Raw genomic sequence first — 19,337 nt, 5'->3', positions numbered from 1 at the left:
ATCTGAAGCACTGTTGAGTGAACTGACATTTCAGATGAGTCCAAAAGTCATGTAACATGCGACAGAAAGAATAAATGCTGTCAGCCATAGGTGACTGCCATGAAGAAGATGCAAGCTGAAATTTACTGGAAATAAAACTGAATTCCTTATCTGACTCATGCTTATGAGTCATTGCTTTACTGGAGGGGTTTAAAGGTAGACCGAGGTTTTAAGAGGACCTCAAACTGCCATTTAAGCAACAGGGTAAGCACAAAACTAAGAGGTTTCCTTTTTTTGGGGGGGGGGATACATTCTGGTATGAAATAGGATGAACTGGCTGGAACACTGAATGCGATCATAACTGTTGACATTAACCACTGCAGTTCTGATTATTAGTGCATTAGTATTGCTACACAAACATTGCTGTGGCTATAAAGTATAATTTTGCAGTGCATTTTATTATTTATTATTTAGAAATATTTATTATTTATTATTTTATTATTTATAAAATACAGAGACAGACAGGTCCATATTGTGGTTTCAGATAAACAAGTGGTTCAAAATAAATTGAATGTATGTTACAACCTGGCCTTCCCATTTGGACAAGAGTCAGGAGCATTCTTATGAAAGAACACCAAAGTTGCCCACCAGAATTGTGGGTTGCAGTTGATCCATCCTTTATATTTTGAACTTGGTGATTGTTTTGTTTCTCAGAAGCAGAGTCAGAGATGTTTAATGTGTTGTGAGGTTTGGCTGCTGTAAAGGAAGCTTCCATGCTACTCCTTCCAGCTTGCAAATATGCAAACAAATTCTGATGAAGACTTTTGTTTTTTGTTTTTTGCTGATACACACAAACATGCTCATAGCTTTATATCTTGTCAGTCGATGACTTAGCACTTGAGGAGTCACAGCTGAATGTGTGAACCTCTGTTAGATATTAGGCATAGCATGCAGACTGTGATGTGTAACAGTTTCACTCCTTCCTCCTTACGGATTTTGTGCTTGGTTTTCAAAGCATTCTTGGCTAGCTGGCTGGTTTGGTTCAACAAGAATGAGTCCAGGCATAGCATTGCAGTTATGATGCAATGTACAGAGAAAGCTTGCATGATTGGTTGTGACCCACCAATCTGAATAGTCCAGCCCATCAGCCTTAGTGTGGAGTGCCAAGTGCTTGCAGTTAAGGAAGATGACCAAAACAAGAGGAATCCCTTGTGGGCCACCATACATGAATGAATGAATGGCTGCAATTGGCTTAGTGTGACAAAGGCTGGTATGTGCAAGGCTGGTATCGTATCATCCATGTTGAACACAGGGTTAAGCTATACAATGCCTTTGCAGAGCATGTTCCCTGAAGTAAGAGAATTGGGGGGCTGGAGGGCATTGGTATGCGGAAATTAGAGGATTAGAGGAGTATGTTCTTAATCTTTTCCATGCCCTTGAGTTTCCCCTAAGGAATATCTCAAGTTTTTCTCCCAACTTGGTTTGCTTTTGGTTTTTGGGAGGAAACTGGCTAATAACAGTCTGCGAGTTATTTGCAGGGGGAAATCAGTGGGAGCGAAGAGTTAATCTATTATCCAGTCCCAACCCCATACTCTTATTGTCTCTTGTAAATGCAAATGCTTCAAATGATGTTATGAAGCCAACACAGGGGTTAGAATCCTTGTATTTTCTTCTTGTTTTGCTCTACTCACTGTATGAGAATCCATGTAATGTAGTGAATAATGGTTGGAATTGTAATAGAAAGACTCATATTCATATATATATTTTCTGGCATAAATTTCCTTGAGTGACATTGAGTTAATCACCATCTCTTGGCCCAACCTACCCCATGGGGTAATTGGGAGGGTGAATGTTAGTGCTGCGAATCCCTCCATCGCAGGTTCATGTTGTAGGTGTGTGCAAATAAACCTTAAATCATTAAGCCACCACAGTTTCCGCTGCCCCTCATTCCAAAGGAAAAACAAACCCTGCATTAGCACCTGGAACCCGCTGGAATATTGCGCCGCTCAGAGATTGGGATGGCGTGCAACAATATAAACAAGAGGTAATATGAGGCGAATAACGTTCTGCGCACAATTAGATTAAATAAGATAACAATGAATGAATCTCTGAGGAGCCTCTCAATGGCACTGAACTTTAAAAGAGCAAACTTCAGAACGAGGAAGAAAAGGTTGAAAAGGTTTAGCAACAGGCAGAAGGGTAACATTAAGAAAGATTAAAAACCACTGACAAAGTCTGTAGGCTATTTATTGTAAAAACACCATCTCACTGGGGCACATTGTTTCTGTATCTGTGAGGGCAGGGGTTGAGGGGTATCAAAAGCAGAAATAATTCTTTCCAGTATAACTCGTGACCCATCATGAAAAAGAGAATTGTAATTGGTATACAATGGTTCATGTACGTGGGATTAAGCATCAGGTCTTTTGTGGTGCTTTTGCTTGTTTGCTTTAAAATGGTTGATACATCAGGGGTAGTTCTACCATTTGACAGATTCAGATAACCACACCAGGAGGCTGATGTCCAGGGGGGTGGCAGTAGCAGTTCCTGGCTATATCTTCTGAGCCCCCAGACACTCGTCTCTGTTGCCACATGGCCTCTCCTGGGGTCCCTCATCTGGTCTTCTGCCTCAGGTGTGGTGGAGGATGCTATCTTTTCATCAGTGTTGAAGGACAATTCAGCTGCCAGTCCAAGACATGGAATTCAGTGAGGCAGCATCTTGTCCTTCACCTCAGGCAGCTGAAACTAAATCCACAGGCTGAAATCCTATACCCCGATTACTCACGAGTATGCCTCATTGAAACAAATTGAAATTACTTCTGAGAATTTACGGATGATCGGATTGCATTTCTAAGATTATTGATTTCCATGGGGTTTAATCTACTTTATGTTGGACTTTCACCTAAATAGCTAAGAAACTCAAACAAGGTTTGCCCCCCCCTTCTTCTTTTGCTTTCCAAGTAATATGAGTGTCTTCCTTGAAGGACAACCAGCTTCTTCTGCTTAGCCTTCCCAAATAATTTTGTCACATTCAATTTCTCTGCAGTTAATAGTAGTGGCTGACAGGGGTGCCAACTTGAATAAAATATTGTGGCCGCCCAGGTAAGCCTCACCCTGCATAATCGATCATATGACACAGTGCACACATACCATTTGAATGGGAATATCCATCAATTTTGTGCGGGCCTGCCCCCCTCAAATATTTTATTGTGGGGGTCGAAGCCCCCACAGCCTCTTGGAGTTGGCTCTTATTGTGGCTGAATGTGTGAAAGGGCTCCATTGAACACTGAGTTAGACAGATGTGCAAGAGTAATGCTCTCTCTCTCCCCCCGCCCATATTGGTCACTTTCCAAAATGACTTGTTCAAGGTGTATATCTTCTTATGACTTGCATAATGCTGCTGGAACATTTTCTGTGCATTAAGATACTGCACCATTGGCATAATCTCTTGCTTAAAGAGTGTTTTAGTTCAAATCAGAAACATATTTGGAATGTGTATGCCTAAATTTCAGCATTGTAAAGGGAACACAACAGGGCAAGACACTTCCTAATTTATATAACCCTTTTATTGGAACTCAAAAGTGTTTTATTTCTCATAATACGCACACATGGAGAGAGAGAGAGAGAGAGAGAGAGAATAAATATATGCTGGTTGCTTCCAAAAAGGGTTTGTTCAAGGTGTATATCTTCTTATGAGTTGCATACTGCTGCTGGCTCATTCGAAAGAGGATTTCCCACAAGACAGTGTGTTCACTGAGATAAGGGATAAGCCAGAGTATTCTGGACAGCATGACTCACATTTCTGTAGCAAATATGGCTAGCTGAATCTGGGCAAGCCATGGTATTGGCTAATAAGTCTCTTACTGATGCAAGACAGTAATTATAAAATATGGGTTAGTGTTATTTATTCAGTATGACTTATTTGGGTTTGAGTTATGAAAATATTTTGTATCTGGTCCATAACATTCTGCAGTATCCTCAGCCATCCCCTTGGTGACACCCAAGATCCCTGCCCTTCCATCCTTTTACTGTTTAAAGAAATTTGTGGTTCTTTGAATTTTGTGGTTTGAGGAGTGTTGCCTACTTTTGGTCAGTGTTTTACTTATTTTGGGGTGTGTGCAGATGTTTTGCCTGTGTGGGTTTATTTTTTTGGGGGGGGGGAGGGAGAGGTCTGAGCATCACCAGCTTTCCTTTTACAAAATGATCCTTTTGGTAGTGCTCTTTGACTATTTCTCGAATTTTCAAATGTGACCCCAGGAGGTTGTTTAGAATCTACTCAAGACACTTTTAGGCAACCAGCAAACTTGAAAGCATAATGCGACAATAAAAAAAGAAAGAAACCTAAATTCTCAAAAAAAGAGCAGGAGATCAGTCCTACTCAGCAGAAAGAAAACCCCACTAAGCTGCAAGGGGGGGAAAATCCACAGCACATTTATCAAATCTATTAAGTTCAACTCCCTGGTGTGATTCCCCCTTTTCAGTAGCAAGCAGCAGCTCTGAGTCTTCTTATCTCTTCTCCAGTAATGTCAAGGAGTACAAAATACATGACACAATGCCACTGCATTGTGACCTTTTCCACTGCCCCACTACATTGGCTTCTGCTTGCAGGGGATATAATATATGCTTCAAGAAAGACATGCTGCCATATTGGCTTGCCTGTACACTGCAGTCATCTGCTATTGCTGTCTTCCTGGGGTCTCTTTACTGTCAGAGGTGATTTAGGTGGTGATCAGAGTGTGGGCATTTTCAGTTGAGACTGAAAACCATGGCTCTGTTTATTAAAAGTATTTACGTACCACCCATCATCAATCAAAGCATGGAGCTGGTGATCCCACAGATGTTGTTGAACTGCAACATCCATGATGGTTGAGGGTACTGTCTGGGGACCGATGGAAGTTAGACTCTCACATTACCTGGGAGGCCACCAGCTCCCCATTTCCAACAGAGATGGACCAAGGGCTTCACTCTGTCAAAGCAGCATCTTAGGTTCCAGTTCTCCAGAAGCCTACTCTGTGGATTTGGTCTCCTGGATTTGTTTCAGATGTTGTTTATTGGTCTTTTGATTGCTATTTTGGCTATTGTTCTAATTTCTTATAATCCCTACTCCCTGTAGCATCAAGAATGAGTGGCAGTATAAATATATGGGGGGGGGGGGAGTGAAACACACAGACTTTGCTATCCCCAAGGAACACTTCTTAGGCAAGTCAGAGTTGCTGAGGGGGGTGTACTTGGGTCCTTTAAGACATTGTTCATGTTTAGTACATTTTTATTATATTTGGGGGGAATACAGCCTGTCTGCTATTACAGCAGTTTACAAAGAACTCTGTAGAAAGATGAAAGCTATTTTTCTTTCTTTCTTTTTAAAGGAGCAAGAGTTAAAGTACAATTAAATAAGAAAAATGTTTTTATTAATCTCGTTCTGCTTTCTTTAGCAGAGGCAGCATAATAGACACTGAGGTGAGAACACTGCAACAACAAACAAAAAATTCTTTTAGCTTTGCACATTGTAAAATGTGCTTTGAGCCTCATCATCTGTGTAATAAACTTCCATTGCTTGTCTATGAAAAATCAACTTCTGTGCCAAAATATTATAGGAGAATACACTGGAGGAAAGCTGTCAATTTCAGTTTCTCTCCGTTTATCATTTTTTTTTCCAGTCTGAAGTTCAGTAATTTCTCTATCAGTCTGCAAATTTTTAGAACATGTAGATGCATGTCTCCCAATACACACGTTATTCCATGCAATTTTCTGTATTGTGCATTTTTGCAAGAAATTTTCCGAGAATGTAATGCATTTTTTGTATGAGATTTTCATTAGTGTACACATTTTTGTTTTCATTTTGCCCTAATACTGTTTTGAGTTATCCCTATTGCTACTTATCAAGAGCTTTTTATGTGGTTGAATATGACGATGACACCTTCCACACCTTCAGCCCCAAATTCTAATACCTGCAGCACTGCATACTACAGAATGGGTAGAATGATTTGGAATTAGAACAAAACTGCCTCTTTCTTCCTCCCTTCCTGATCCAGCACTTACTTCCTTAGTCAATAATCCTATACATGCTTATCTTGGAGTGAGTTCCACTGAATTCAGTAGAAGTTACTTCTGAGTAGACATGCCTCAAATTGCACTGTTAGTCTTTTCCCCTCTGCATGATGTATTTTTTGTGAAATGTTAATACGGAGTATTTGTACATTTCCATGCAGCTGATAATAATGTAGTCTGTTTTGTACTGACTCTGATCCTTCCGTGGTGAGCGAGTTGCTTGTTCGCGGTGGTTGGGGCTGATGCATACAAAGCAAACATACTGAAAAGATGTCCTGAGGTCTAAGTCCAATGTGAAGGTCAGTGGCCTTATTTATTATTAACCAGCGGTTGCCAAATGTGATTTGTGGAACTAAATAAATATTTTGCAACAATATTCTTTCCTCATTGTAAGCCTTCAGAAGCAAGGCATTTTTTCTTGGGCTCGTTTTTTTTTTGGGCTGGAGATTAATTAAAGTTGGTTTCTATATTATTTATTTATTTGTCCCTTAAGATTCCAGGACGCGTGATGCTTAAACATAATAATAAAAGCCAATACATTATATGCACATTTCAATCCATTTAAGAGTAATGTCGGAGGATGCAATTATACCCTGGCATTTATTTATATAGGAAATTTTTAGCCTACCCTTCACCATGTGATCCCAAGTTGGACTGCAGTTTGATTAAAATAACACTCCTTTTCCTTCTTTAGCACACCCTCCCTTGTCACCCAAAGGCCCAACCTCCTTTCCTAGCTGGTCTCCTACTACTAATGTATTTGAAAGCTAGCCTTTTATGGATTTAAGCAATCTTCTCCTTGTATTCTTTTGTGTGTGTGTGTGTGTGTGTGTGTGTGCACACGCGTGTGTGTGCACCCAATGCTTGCATCTTTTATGCCAAGATTTGTATCCTCTTTTGTTCTCCTCTTTTGGACATGAATTCTGTTTTCTGACAGAAACCTTCTTGCTTCTAATATCTTCCTTGACTCTGCCCATTAACCACACTGGAGTCTTCATGGCCCTGGTCTGCAGGATACATTCTAGATGGGCTTCTACTATCGTGGTTTTGAGATACACGTGGTTTTGAGATGTATTTTTGAGGGGTACCGGGCCCCCTCAATGTTCAGAGGCTCCTCACAACATCACATCGGGCCCCCTCAATCATCTTGAGAAGCTGGTTTTCCCTTTCAGCTGCTTTTTTAAAAAAAAACCCAATTCACTCGTTTTTTTAAAAAGTACCCTCTTTGAAGTCAAATGTGACTAAGTTGGAGTTCCTTGGCAATTGTCTGCTTACATTTATGTTGAATTTGATAGCACTCTAATCACTGTTCCCAGTTGGTTCAACGAAGCTTGCATCTTAAACCAGATCTTGGACACCACTTAAATCCAGAGCTGTCATTCCTTTGGTCAATTCTAGGGCATAATCATTTAGAGTATCTAGAATTGTTTACTTCTTTCTCATTGATACCTCCTTGATTTCATTCTCCATTTCAAGGTCACCCTGGGTACTTTGGCCAAGGGAACAACTGTTTTTCTCCAGTACTAAATTACTCTTTGTGTCTGCTGTCATTATCTACATCACTTCTGTGGAGGAGGCTGAACCTTTTTGGTATTTATAGCTCGTTGGACTCTTTCGTACAGAGTAACACCACCTCTCATACACCCTGAACAGCTCAGCTGGTTAGAGCATAGTGCTGATAATGCCCAAGTTGCAAGTTCGATCCCTGTTTGGGACAGCTGTATATTCCTGCATTGCGTTGGACTAGATCAGCGGTTCTCAACCTGTGGGTCTCCAGATATTGTTGGGCTACAACTCCCATCATTTCTGAGCTCTGGCCTTGCTAGCTAGGGATTATGGCAATTGTAGTCCAACAACATCTGGGGACCCACAGTTTGAGAAAGGCTGGACTAGATGATCCTCAGACTCCCTTCCAACTCTACAATTCTATGATTCTATGACCCTTCTTTTTCCTTCCCATAGAGTTTGCATCTGGAGATAAGTGTCCCACTAGTTCTTCCCCTCCTACCAGGTTTCATTACACCCAGTAACTCCAGCCTGCTCATCTTGGCTCAATATATGTTCATGGAACTTCCTTCAGGATTCATTAGTAGTGGTACCTACCTTCCCAGAAATGCCCCCTTCATAAACCAATCAGTTTTAGAAACCAATAACATTGATGGCCAGATCAGTTAATGGAGGGCAACCTTGAGATGTCTCCATGTATTATGAAACAGCTTGGGGGTTGTAAGGCTCTAAGATAGCCTCCCTCCACCCCTCAATAAATTGCTGAGATGCTATGACAAGCAACAGATCATATGCAAATGACCTGCTGCAGTTATGCCCTTAGAGATGGATCAGTTTTGCAATAAATTTGGGGTGGAGCAATTGGGTTCTAGCTGGCTCTGGTTGTAAACCAATTTGGGTTTCTTTCTGAGGGAAAAAAAAATAAAGGGATTGAAGTTTTTTAAAAGAAAATGTATAAACTTTTTTATATGTCAGGCATGTTCATCTAATTTATATTCTATCCTAGCTGAACATATTTATTGGAACATTTTGCAGTTTTAACCAAAGGATGTCATATTTCAGAGCTATTGAAACTGAAAATGCCAGTACTTAATTTTAACCCACTTCAGGGTTAAAGAGATTTTCTTTGGGTTGTGTTGATTTCAAGAAGTTAAGACGTTGTGCTGAATTATAAAAAGATGTAGTGCAAAATTCTGGTTCGTGGAAAGCATGATATCATTCTGGCTTCATCTGTGTTCTTATTTCCTCATATTGTGGGACTGTGCAGGCTATCATTACTAATACAAATTCTTCCAAGTACTTTGAAAAGGACAAGAACTGAGGGGAATGCCAAAAATAATGAATGTCGAATGTATCCTGTAGCTAAAAGAATGCCTGGTTTCCCTGCAGTTCCGAACTCCAGCTTGGCAGATGCCATCCAGTAGGTAAAACTTTCCTCTTCCAGATATATATTCACCATCATGAATATTTCTTGTAGCTATTCCTACCAACTGGTGGTGATGACGGTCCAAATATTATTGCATCTGTTTCTCACAAATACCTTTGGCCTTCCATGGACACCTAGAGCTGAGGGTCATCAGCATTCTGATGGTGGATATTAATTTAGAGCCAGTGTGGTGCAGTGGTTAGGATATTGGACTAGGACCTGGGGAACCAGGGTTCAAATCCCCATGCAGCCAGTCACCTGGGTGACCTTGGGCCAGTCACTATTTCTCAGCCTAACCTGCTTTGCAGGGTCATTGTGATGATAACGTGGTGAGGAGGAGAGCCATGTATGCTACCTTGAGCTCCTTGGAGGAAAAGTGGGCATATTAATACTGCCAAATTATTCCTGCTAAACTTTTTTCTTGGGATTTACTTCTTTGGGCTTTGTACTGTATTGTATAGAAATCAATCTTAAAATAAAAAAAAAGATCCTAAAAAGCAAGACATGTGGAGTGGAGCCATTCCTCCAACTTCCTAGCAGGTAGGTCACTATTGTTTACTGGGAAAGAGGAGGCAAGGGGGTAGGGAGGTGGTCAGGGTGTGAATGCTCCAGCAGGAACCAATCCAGCAGCATTGCTAGTGTGTTTGCACAACGCTGACCTCCTTGCCACCTCGCCTCTTCCTTCCTTTCTCCTAGTAGGTAAGAGACTCACCTGCCAGGAAGCCAGCATAGCAGCTCTGCCCCAACTGATAAGCCATTTCTGTACAGACAGTCTTGGAAATTCTGAAATAAAAATATTTATATAAAAAAATTCAAATGGAATCAAAAGGGAAATCCCATTTTGGATTTTCAAGGTTTCAAATAAGTGACTGCGCTGTCACTGCATACAAAACGCATTGATGTGTATATATACCAACCGCAGTTCTAAAACTCCAAATACATCACTGCCTTTGTCTTTCACATTTCAGATGTCGCCTCCTACATCTATGTACAAATGTTAACATCTTGCATGAAAAAGTGCTAAAAGCTAATGGTTCTAACAGCTGAAGTTTCATTTGCAGGGCTATGGCATAGGTTGACTTGTCCACATAAAATGACTACATATCAATACATAGGCCCAGAAATAACACCCATAGCAGTGTTTTTAGGATTAGGAAACACTTTTCATATACTCCTATCTTGAGGAACCTGTAAATATTTGCCACATGACTGTGTGCAATAATCAATAGGATTTTTTTGCAATTCTGAAGCACTTTGTCCTAGGGTACATGTATTTTTCTTTTTCTTTTTTAAAAAAACTCCCATATATTAACTATTTATTCTTCTGTGTCTTAAGTAGATTTATAAATTAAATTAGCTGAGATATATCCACATGAATGAGTGTGAAAACTTTTATAGTTGTTTCATTGCATTTAATGTGAAAATGTTTGATTATATCTATCTAACCATACTCCGAGTAGATACATCCATGGACTAACTTAATCAAGTTGATTGATTTCAGTGCATCTGCTGTTAGTATGACTTTGTCAAATGCAACCTGTCGGCTCTGATTTTTAGCTAGTTTTCTGACATGACTTATTCAAAGGTCAGGGAAAGTTTTGAGAATATAGTACATACAATTTCGCCTTTGAAAGAAAAGGAAAAAAGATCTCTTTTAGAAGGGCCCAGAACATTCCAATTTAACCACTTGGTTTGCTTGACATACTTGTACCTTATTTTCTTTTAATGGTATCTACAAGGCAGTTAATCACCATAGAATTCATAAAGCAATCCAGCATAGACTTGATAGAAGAATCATTTTTCTTATTTTGTATCAAAAATGTAGAAGTACAAAAGTTTATTCCCCAGAAGCCTGAGTGAATAAGAAGCTCTTAAACTAGTCTCAAAAACCAGAAGGAAGCTAGTAACACAGACCTAGTAGGGGAAAAGTTCCACACTTGTGTGCCACCACTGTAGATGCCCTGCTGTTTATAGATATCAATCTAATTTCATGATGAGGAGTGGAAGTACCCCGCCAGAAAGTCTAAGCTATGGAGGAGGCTCATAAAGGGAGGAAACAATCCCAGTGGTACTTGGGACCCAAACTGTTCAGAGTTTTAAAGATCATATGAAAAACACTGATAAAAACTCTACTCACTTCTCTCTGTTATGGAAGGTGTAGAGGGCATCCTTGTCAGAAAGTTAGACAACTGCTTTACTGAATCTCTCAGTACAGGAAATGCCTGACTCCACCTAATGACTGAACTATATAATGACATTATCCACACACTGTCATTCAAGAGTTAGTACCCAGCTCACCAATCCTTTTATAGCTATTTGATATCTTCTGCTGTTTCAGCCTTCACACTCCCCACTTTTGAGAAGCAGTAGGCAGTTCCAGGATATTTCCTTCTGAGGAATACTGAAGATTTTTGGTATCTTGCAATATCTGTTTATTTACAAATGAAGAGGTTGAATTTGTGGAATGGAATAGGTTGGCCATGTGAGTTCTGAAGCTGTGTCAGTTCCTCAAAGCTAAGCTCACACAATTTGCCATTTGGGAAAACACCAAGTTTTTCCTATCTGCTCAAATTCATAGTACACGAAACATTCCTTTTAGATAACAATGTGCAGATAGCTATGGCTTAATGTATCTTCTACAATGGCTATGTGTCATGTCAGAGCATTAGAAGTCTTAAGAAAACACATTTTTTCCCATCAACTAGCAATTTCCACAAGAATGAAGAAGAAATGCGGGCCGCTTTTCACACAGCCCTCATGTTCCACAGCAGAGTTTCCATTTATTTAATAATGATTCATAGTTTATTTAGAATTTACCATAAAGTAGGGAATAGTATGGAAGAATTGTTTCAATGGTTCTGCTTGCCAGCTAATTTCTGTGGCATGTGCTGCTATATAATGGGAGATGATGCTTGAAAGAAAATGACCGATAGATTGCAATCCACATTTGAAGGCGGAGAGGGGTCTTGTGAGTAGCTATTGTCATTATTCCATTGCAAAATGGCTTTTTTTCATCTTCCTCCTCCTTTTTTTCTGGGGTCATCTCTCTTTCTCTCATGCACAAGTACACATACCCTCAGCAAAGATATCTCCTTGTTTCACGAAAACAGAACAATGCCAAAAATGACTCATCTTTGTTTGCCGGCCTTTGTGTTCATCATATTAGATGGGAGAGGAGGAGGAGGAAGTATTGGAGAAGGGTGTCCTGACCTTGATGTGGCAATAGTGCTGTAGATTTAAATAAAACAAAATTAGTTCAGTGAAAAATGGTCAGATAAAACTCTGATGGATTTGTGCATGTGTGGAAAAACTGATCTCAGGGGGAGTATGATTCCACCTCACCAACAACCATCTTATCATTCAGTTCCAAAATTTGTATAACTCTGCAAAAAGTGTCCTTTCAAAAATCTCCCTCGAAACCATTATGATCAGATTCCAGCTGAGCTGCATGACAACCTGATATGATGATTCCATATGATGATGCTGCTCTCACAGTGCATCCGTCTATCAGAAGTTACCTGCCTTGGCTCACCTGCATTGTTTCCAGGCAACCAGAAGCACAATGGCATTTCTGCTTTCACAAGCAAATCCAGGCTCATCAATGCGGAGTCATTTAGTAGCCAGGATCCTTAGCTTTACACACCGGCAATCTTTACCTTTCATCACAAAACATCTGACAGACAACCACGAATAGTTAGACCAAAAAAGGAAAGTCATAACTAATGTAGATTGTTATGGTTGGAGGGAAGAGAGAACAATCATAGCAGGCCCCTTACTGTCACATTTATGGCTTCACTGCAGTTATTAAAGCCGGGAGTGTCTTTGCAAAGGACTCCTGAAGTCCTGATCCAGTGAGGGGAAGCATCATGGTGAAGTAGGCTCAGGCATGCGGATTCTCTTACCAGACTGGGAGTGACCCACAGACACAGTTTGAGTATGTCTCCATACGGAAGTGCATGTCTAGTTGTGACTCAGCCTCTGTAATCTCCATCTGCATTGCAGGGCTCTTGTTCCCAACTACAGTGGTACCTACAGTGGTATGCTTCAGGTTACATACACTTCAGGTTACACACTCCGCTAACCCAGAAAGAGTGCTTCAGGTTAAGAACTTTGCTTCAGGATGAGAACAGAAATCGGGCTCTAGTGGTGTGGCGGCAGCAGGAGGCCCCATTAGCTAAAGTGGTGCTTCAGGTTAAGAACAGTTTCAGGTTAAGAACAGACCTCCGGAACGAATTAAGTACTTAACCCGAGGTACCACTGCACATTGCAGTGGAGATGTGAATGAGCATCCCCACTCACTCTCTTGGGCTACTTGTGCGGCACAAAACTAATTATTGCCTTTGACCGTAGGAGCCAACTCCTAGGGTCCAAGGTCCCTTCATCCTCACAATAAAATATTTGAGAGGGTCAGCTCCCCCCACCCAGCTGATGGGCATTGCCATTCAAATGGTGTGCATGTGCTGCATCTTGTGATCGATTATGCAGGGGCGGGACTTACCTAAGCCCCGCCCCTGGTCATATTTTATTCAAGTTGGCACCCCTGCCCTTGACTATTTCAGATCTGGGCCTTTACCTTTTTAACAGATCAGAAATCATGCCACAAGAGATGGGAAGGAGTGCAGAACACAAGCTTTCTTTTTCTATGGAATGGCTGGACAACCTTTCGTCTCTCAAGGGCTGGATTACTTCAGGAGTTGCCTGCTGATGGGGGGGGGGGACAGAGTCCAAAGTGGGTGGAGCTATCACTTTCCCCTTACTCATTCCACTTCCTTCTCTTCTTTCTCTTTATGAAACCTTTCCCCACCCTTCATGCCCAGCAGGTTGTCAGGAGAAGGGTAGGCTGAAATTAGGCTGATAGTCATATGTAACCCTTGGGCCACATTTTGCCCTAGGGTCTATTCCTTCTCTAGAGGAAGGGTTATAGCTCAGTGACTGAGCTTCTTCCTTGAATATAAATGTCCCCAGGCTCAGTCCATAGCATCTCCAGGTAGGATCTCCAGGGAGAATTTTCTGCCTGGAATCCTGAAGAGCCTCTGCCATTCAGTATAGACCTTACTGAGTTAGAGATGGAACAATTGTCTTATTCTGTACAGTAGTTCCTCAGGTTAAGAACTTAATTCGTTCCGGAGGTCCGTTCTTAACCTGAAATTGTGCTTAACCTGAGGTACCACTTTAGCTAATGGGGCCTCCCACTGCTGCTGTGCCGCCTTTGTGTGATTTCTGTTCTTATCCTGAAGCAAAGTTCTTACCAAGGTACTATTTTTGGGTTAGCGGAGTCTGTAACCTGAAGCGTCTGTAACCCGAGGTACCACTGTATAAGGCAGCTTCCAAAGTTTCTTTGTAGAGTCACTTTAGTTTAATGTGGCAGCCTGGAGGTCTGCATAAAAAAAAAAGAGAGATTCACATTCATTCCAAACCACTCTGTGTCGTTCAAACTATATTCACCAGATGACCTGATTATTTAATATTTCATTGTGATAAGTAAGCTGTTATCAGCATGAATAGTATCAGAATGGTAAAAATCCATCAAAACCCTGGGTTAAAAAACATCAACAACTCAATCAAATAACTGTTTTTTTAAATTTTTTTAAAAAATGATCTGCTAGAAAGCATCCCACAAACGCAAAAAAGACTAAATTAAATGACTACATTATTCATCGTTTTTACTGCTGTGATAAAAATGTATGAGCTCAGTATTTCACTTAAAAATGATAAATGCATATTATGGATCTTTAACATTCATGGTTTGCCCTGTCAGTCAGCAAGGCTCTGCCCTCTAAGAGGGGCCTCTGATTGGCAAGAAGTCCACCCCTCAATCCCACTGACTGTGGGGACATTCCTGACCAATGGCAGGCAAGCAAGCATGCTCTGACTGCCTGGGTTGGAGGCAGAGAGCAAGGGGCAGCAATTGCCGCCACCCCCAAAAAGTGGTGAGGGGCCATTATGGATCTTTAACATCAATGGATTACTTTGTCTCAAAATGAAATTTAATTGGCCAGCATTTTGGCTATTTACGTACATAGAAAATGTAGTTATTTAACCATGTCAGTAACTTGCCTGCATCAAGTATGCTGTCTCGTGTGCTTTAGCTGAGATTCCTACATTGCAGGGATTTGGACTAGAAGACCCTTGGGGTCCTTCTAATTCTTTGATTTTTTGATTCTGGTCCTCAGTGTGTTTATCACAACAGAACAGAGCTCACAGTTCATGCAAGAGCCTGTGGAGATCTCATTTTGTGTTCTGGACATTGGCTGGGCCTGGCTATCCTGGCTGACAAGCTCAACCCAGGCTTCCCTGGTGAAAGAGCACACCAGCTTCTGCTGCTAGGGGAACAAAAAATTGAACCCTGTTCTCTTCCTATTCAACATCTTTGGGAGATTCAGATGAAAGCCCTGACATGTCAAAAGTACGTGTGAAGGGGTCACAGGGTTGTGTGGACTAGCTCTAACTCCCCATTACCAGAGGACCCATTGACCATCCATGCCCACTGGCCATCCACACGACCCAAAGCATTTTTTTTTTGTTATTTTGAGAAAGGTAGGAACTGGAGCTTAGGGGAAGGACTATATAGCTCAGTGGTAGAACATCTGCTTTGAACACAGAAGCTTCCAGGTTCAAACTTCAGCAACTCTAGGTAGGATTGGTAGAGATTGTGGTCCTCTGTTTCCATGGGTACTGATGGGGCATCCTGGGACATGGAGGAACTCTCCACACATACATTGGAATGCATGTAGGTCTCCTTCTCACTGTTACCAAGCCCATGGCTGACAGAAGCTTCAGCAGTGGGTGAAGGGCTAGCCCATGTCACCTTTTGGGCACATCAAGCTTTTTTTAAGAAACACACATTCTGAAAGAGATGGACTTTGCAGAAGCTTCCCTCTGCTTTCCTGTAATGCTGCCTTAAAGTATATGCCCTAAATGAAACTTTATGTAAACAGCAGATGTAATTAACACAGACCCAGTATTATATAAGGAGCAGGTATATATAGCACAGGAGAAGTAACCTAGATATAAGTGACACATGCAATACTGGGTTAACTAAAGGAAAAGATAGAGCCTTCTCCAGTTCCTTCACTGTAACAAAGCTTAATTAGGTCTTGCCTGAACTCCTTTAGACCCAGATCCCTGCTTTTGTTGGGTAAAAAGGTAAAGGGACCCCAGACTTTTAGGTCCAGTCATGGACGACTCTGGGGTTGTGGCACTCATCTCACTTTATTGGCCGAGGGAGCCGGTGTACAGCTCATGTGGCGAACCAGAGCAGCGCACCGAAACACCGTTTACCTTCCCACTGGAGCGGTACCTATTTATCTACTTGCACTTTGACGTGCTTTCGAACTGCTAGGTTGGCAGGAGCTGGGACTAAGCAACAGGAGCTCACCCCGTTGCGGGGATTCGAACCGCTGACCTTCTGATCAGCAAGTCCTAGGCTCTGTGGTTTAACCCACAGCGCCACCCATGCTGGGTAAGGAGAAGCAAAAGAAGACTCTGGTGGCAGGTTGTTTCCAAACATCAGGAATCACCAACATTGCCCAAAGTGCAAAAGAAAAGGAGGAGGTGGTAGCTGCTGCTGCTATCCTTGAAGTTTTGCTACTCATCTTCTCCAGGAGAGTCAGATGCTAATTAATAGGCAGCATCTCTCTTCATGGTTGCTTCTGCCTGGAAAGGAAGCCAGCCAGCCTTTTTTTAAAACAACAACAACAACAGCTGTTCAGTTTGGGCTCACCCTCATATGGTTCCACCCTTTAAGTCTTCTCCCATTTGAGATGATACCAAGTGCCATGTTGTTTAATGGAGGCAGCAGAGCATGACTGCTGCCTCCTTCTTTCTCCAGTGGTCCAACTTTCCAGTGAGTGGGAAGTCGGGCCTCTTCCAAGGCGTTTTGTCTGAACCCCTTTCTTGGTTTGCTTATTACAAATTACCTCTAGATATGCCCAAGTTATATCCAGAACAAATAATAGTAAAGCACAATCGGTCACCTTTTTGTACCTAGGGCCCCTTGCCCACAGCTCTACATTTACTCTAACAGATACATTAAGGACCTACCTAAGTAGGTATCAGGCTCTGACTTCAAAGCAAAATGTGGGACTGGGGTGGAGAGAAAGTTGACTAGTACAAAAAAAGGGAAAAAGTTTGCCCCCAAATTCACCGTGTGGAAGAAAGCTGATGGTTTTATTTTTGCATCATTGTCTTATGGCTTGAGAGAAAGGGGTGTTTTCCCATCCCTTTTACAAGCTGCCTCCTCCTCCCCCAGCCATCTGCAAAGCAGTTTTTTTAAAGATGCAAAACAGAAAAAAGCAGCATTGTGCACACGTGTCTCAGCTTTTAAGGGCTAAAGAGGTTAAAATACATATATTTAAGATATCTGCATGTTGGGCAAGATTGTGGCGATGTACGGGGAGAGGATTATAATGAGGCTGAGCAATCTTCCAAGGACTGGCGTTTCTTTGTAAAGTAAGGAAGGTGTTGGGCAGACGGGACGTGCTTAAATCAGCCTTATAAAGCTGCAAGTGATTTTAAAATAAGTGCAAATATTGTTGTGGGTTGCAAGAATCTGCATGCATGCAGCTAAATATTTAAAAGTATGGTTTTTGTTGTGTTTCTCTGACACCAACTATACCAATAAAGAAAATTTCAGACATTTTTTGACAGCCTTCCTGTAAAGGTCTGTTCTAAGCAACACATTTCTGGCAACCTGATTTTAATAATATATTCTAGGAAACAGCTTGCAATTATTAATTGCAAAGAATTCCTCTTAGGTTCTGTTTATCTTCATTTTTTATTGTTATTCCAATTTCTAATCATATTCCTTAGGAGTTAGTTGACTGAGTTCAGGGCCAAACTACACATTCTGTGCACATGCATTGTGACGACTCTTTTATTTATTTATTTTTTTATAATATTTTTATTAAGTTTATGAAATACAGAAAAAAGAGATAAAGACAGAGATAGAAAATAAAGTAGAGAAATTACAAATTTCCATAATCCTTTTTTCCAGCACATCTATTGGACTTCCCCACATCCTCCAAACCCTGCATTCTCTGTAATACAAAACATCAGCAATTTGTTAACTTATTTCAAAGCTTATTGTATCTTTCATTTTATCATGTTGCCTAATTTCAAAACTGTTGTAACCCAAATCTTATACGTTTTAGCTTAAACATAATAAAGTTATTTCATTATTCCACCTCTGACTTCTTGTACCTTAATTTCCATTTCATTAATTTACAAATGCTGAAGCTAGAATTTCTAAAAAGTGCATTTTTTAACATTCATACAACTTGTAATGTTTTTTCAAATAGTCTTTAAATTTTTCCCAGTCCTCCTCGATTGTTTCTTCTCCCAAGTCTCGGATTCTGCCAGTCATTTCGGCCAGTTCCATATAGGATTGTGACGACTCTTTTAAAAGAGGGGACCCTCTATAGGAAGGCTCAGGTTGGAGCAGAGAAGTGGTGGACAGGGAGGAAGGAACGTGTAACTTTTTCCTTGGTCACAATTTCCTTGGTACAAAGTGAGCCTCTAGGTGGCTCCCCACAAATGCATATTTATCTTTTACCAGTTGGCCCCTTATAGGGAAGATGAATAAGCTGCTTAATCAATGGTAGATAACACACACACACACACACACACACACACACACACTCCCAGATATACATGAAATCATCATCATGAAAACACAGCAAGTAAACCAATCCCAAGCCATTAATGGGTTGAATCTAACATAAGCTTAGGAGTAGCCCTCTGTGTACTGGCTGGGGGAAAGAAAGGATCAGGAAAAGGGAGTTAGAGACAATAGCTATAAATTGTTTTGATGTTTCAGAGGTTTAATCTAAAATCAAGATAGATTTAATCTTGTTGGTGTCTCTGTTTTCTCTCTCTTACCTCATGGATATTGTGTTTATTTCTTTCAGTCAATAACCAATTGAGAAGACTTATATTATGGATGGATGTTGTGTATTATTTTATCAATACTATTGCTGCAAGTTTATCATGGCCATTGGCTAGAACTGTGCTCAAAAGGTAGAGGAGCTGATTTAATTTGATACGCTTTGGTGATTTAAAATACTTTAATTTTAATAAAGGCAGAGGTAGAATGCTAACTTGTGAAGAAGGTAAGTGAGCTGTGACAGATGAGATGTTGAGCTCAACAAATTATGGGAAACTGGCTTCTTGCAGGTCACAGAACATGGCAGGGAGGGTGGGAAACCTGTGGCACTCTTGCTATTGCTGGGCTGAAGCTCTCATGATCCCTGACCTTTGGTCATGATGGCTGGGGATACGAGAGTTTCGTCCAGCAACATAGGGAGGGCCACAGGTTAGCTGCCTCAGCCTTAGATATTTCACAAGGGCCTAGGTAGGAACATCTTTAATTGTGAGGAATATG

This window comes from Podarcis erhardii (genome assembly GCF_964252035.2).
Source record: "Podarcis erhardii genome assembly, chromosome: 9".
In the NCBI taxonomy this organism is placed as follows: domain Eukaryota; kingdom Metazoa; phylum Chordata; class Lepidosauria; order Squamata; family Lacertidae; genus Podarcis; species Podarcis erhardii.
The sequence above is the reverse complement of the archived record's forward strand: the minus strand, read 5'-3'. Positions refer to the sequence as shown.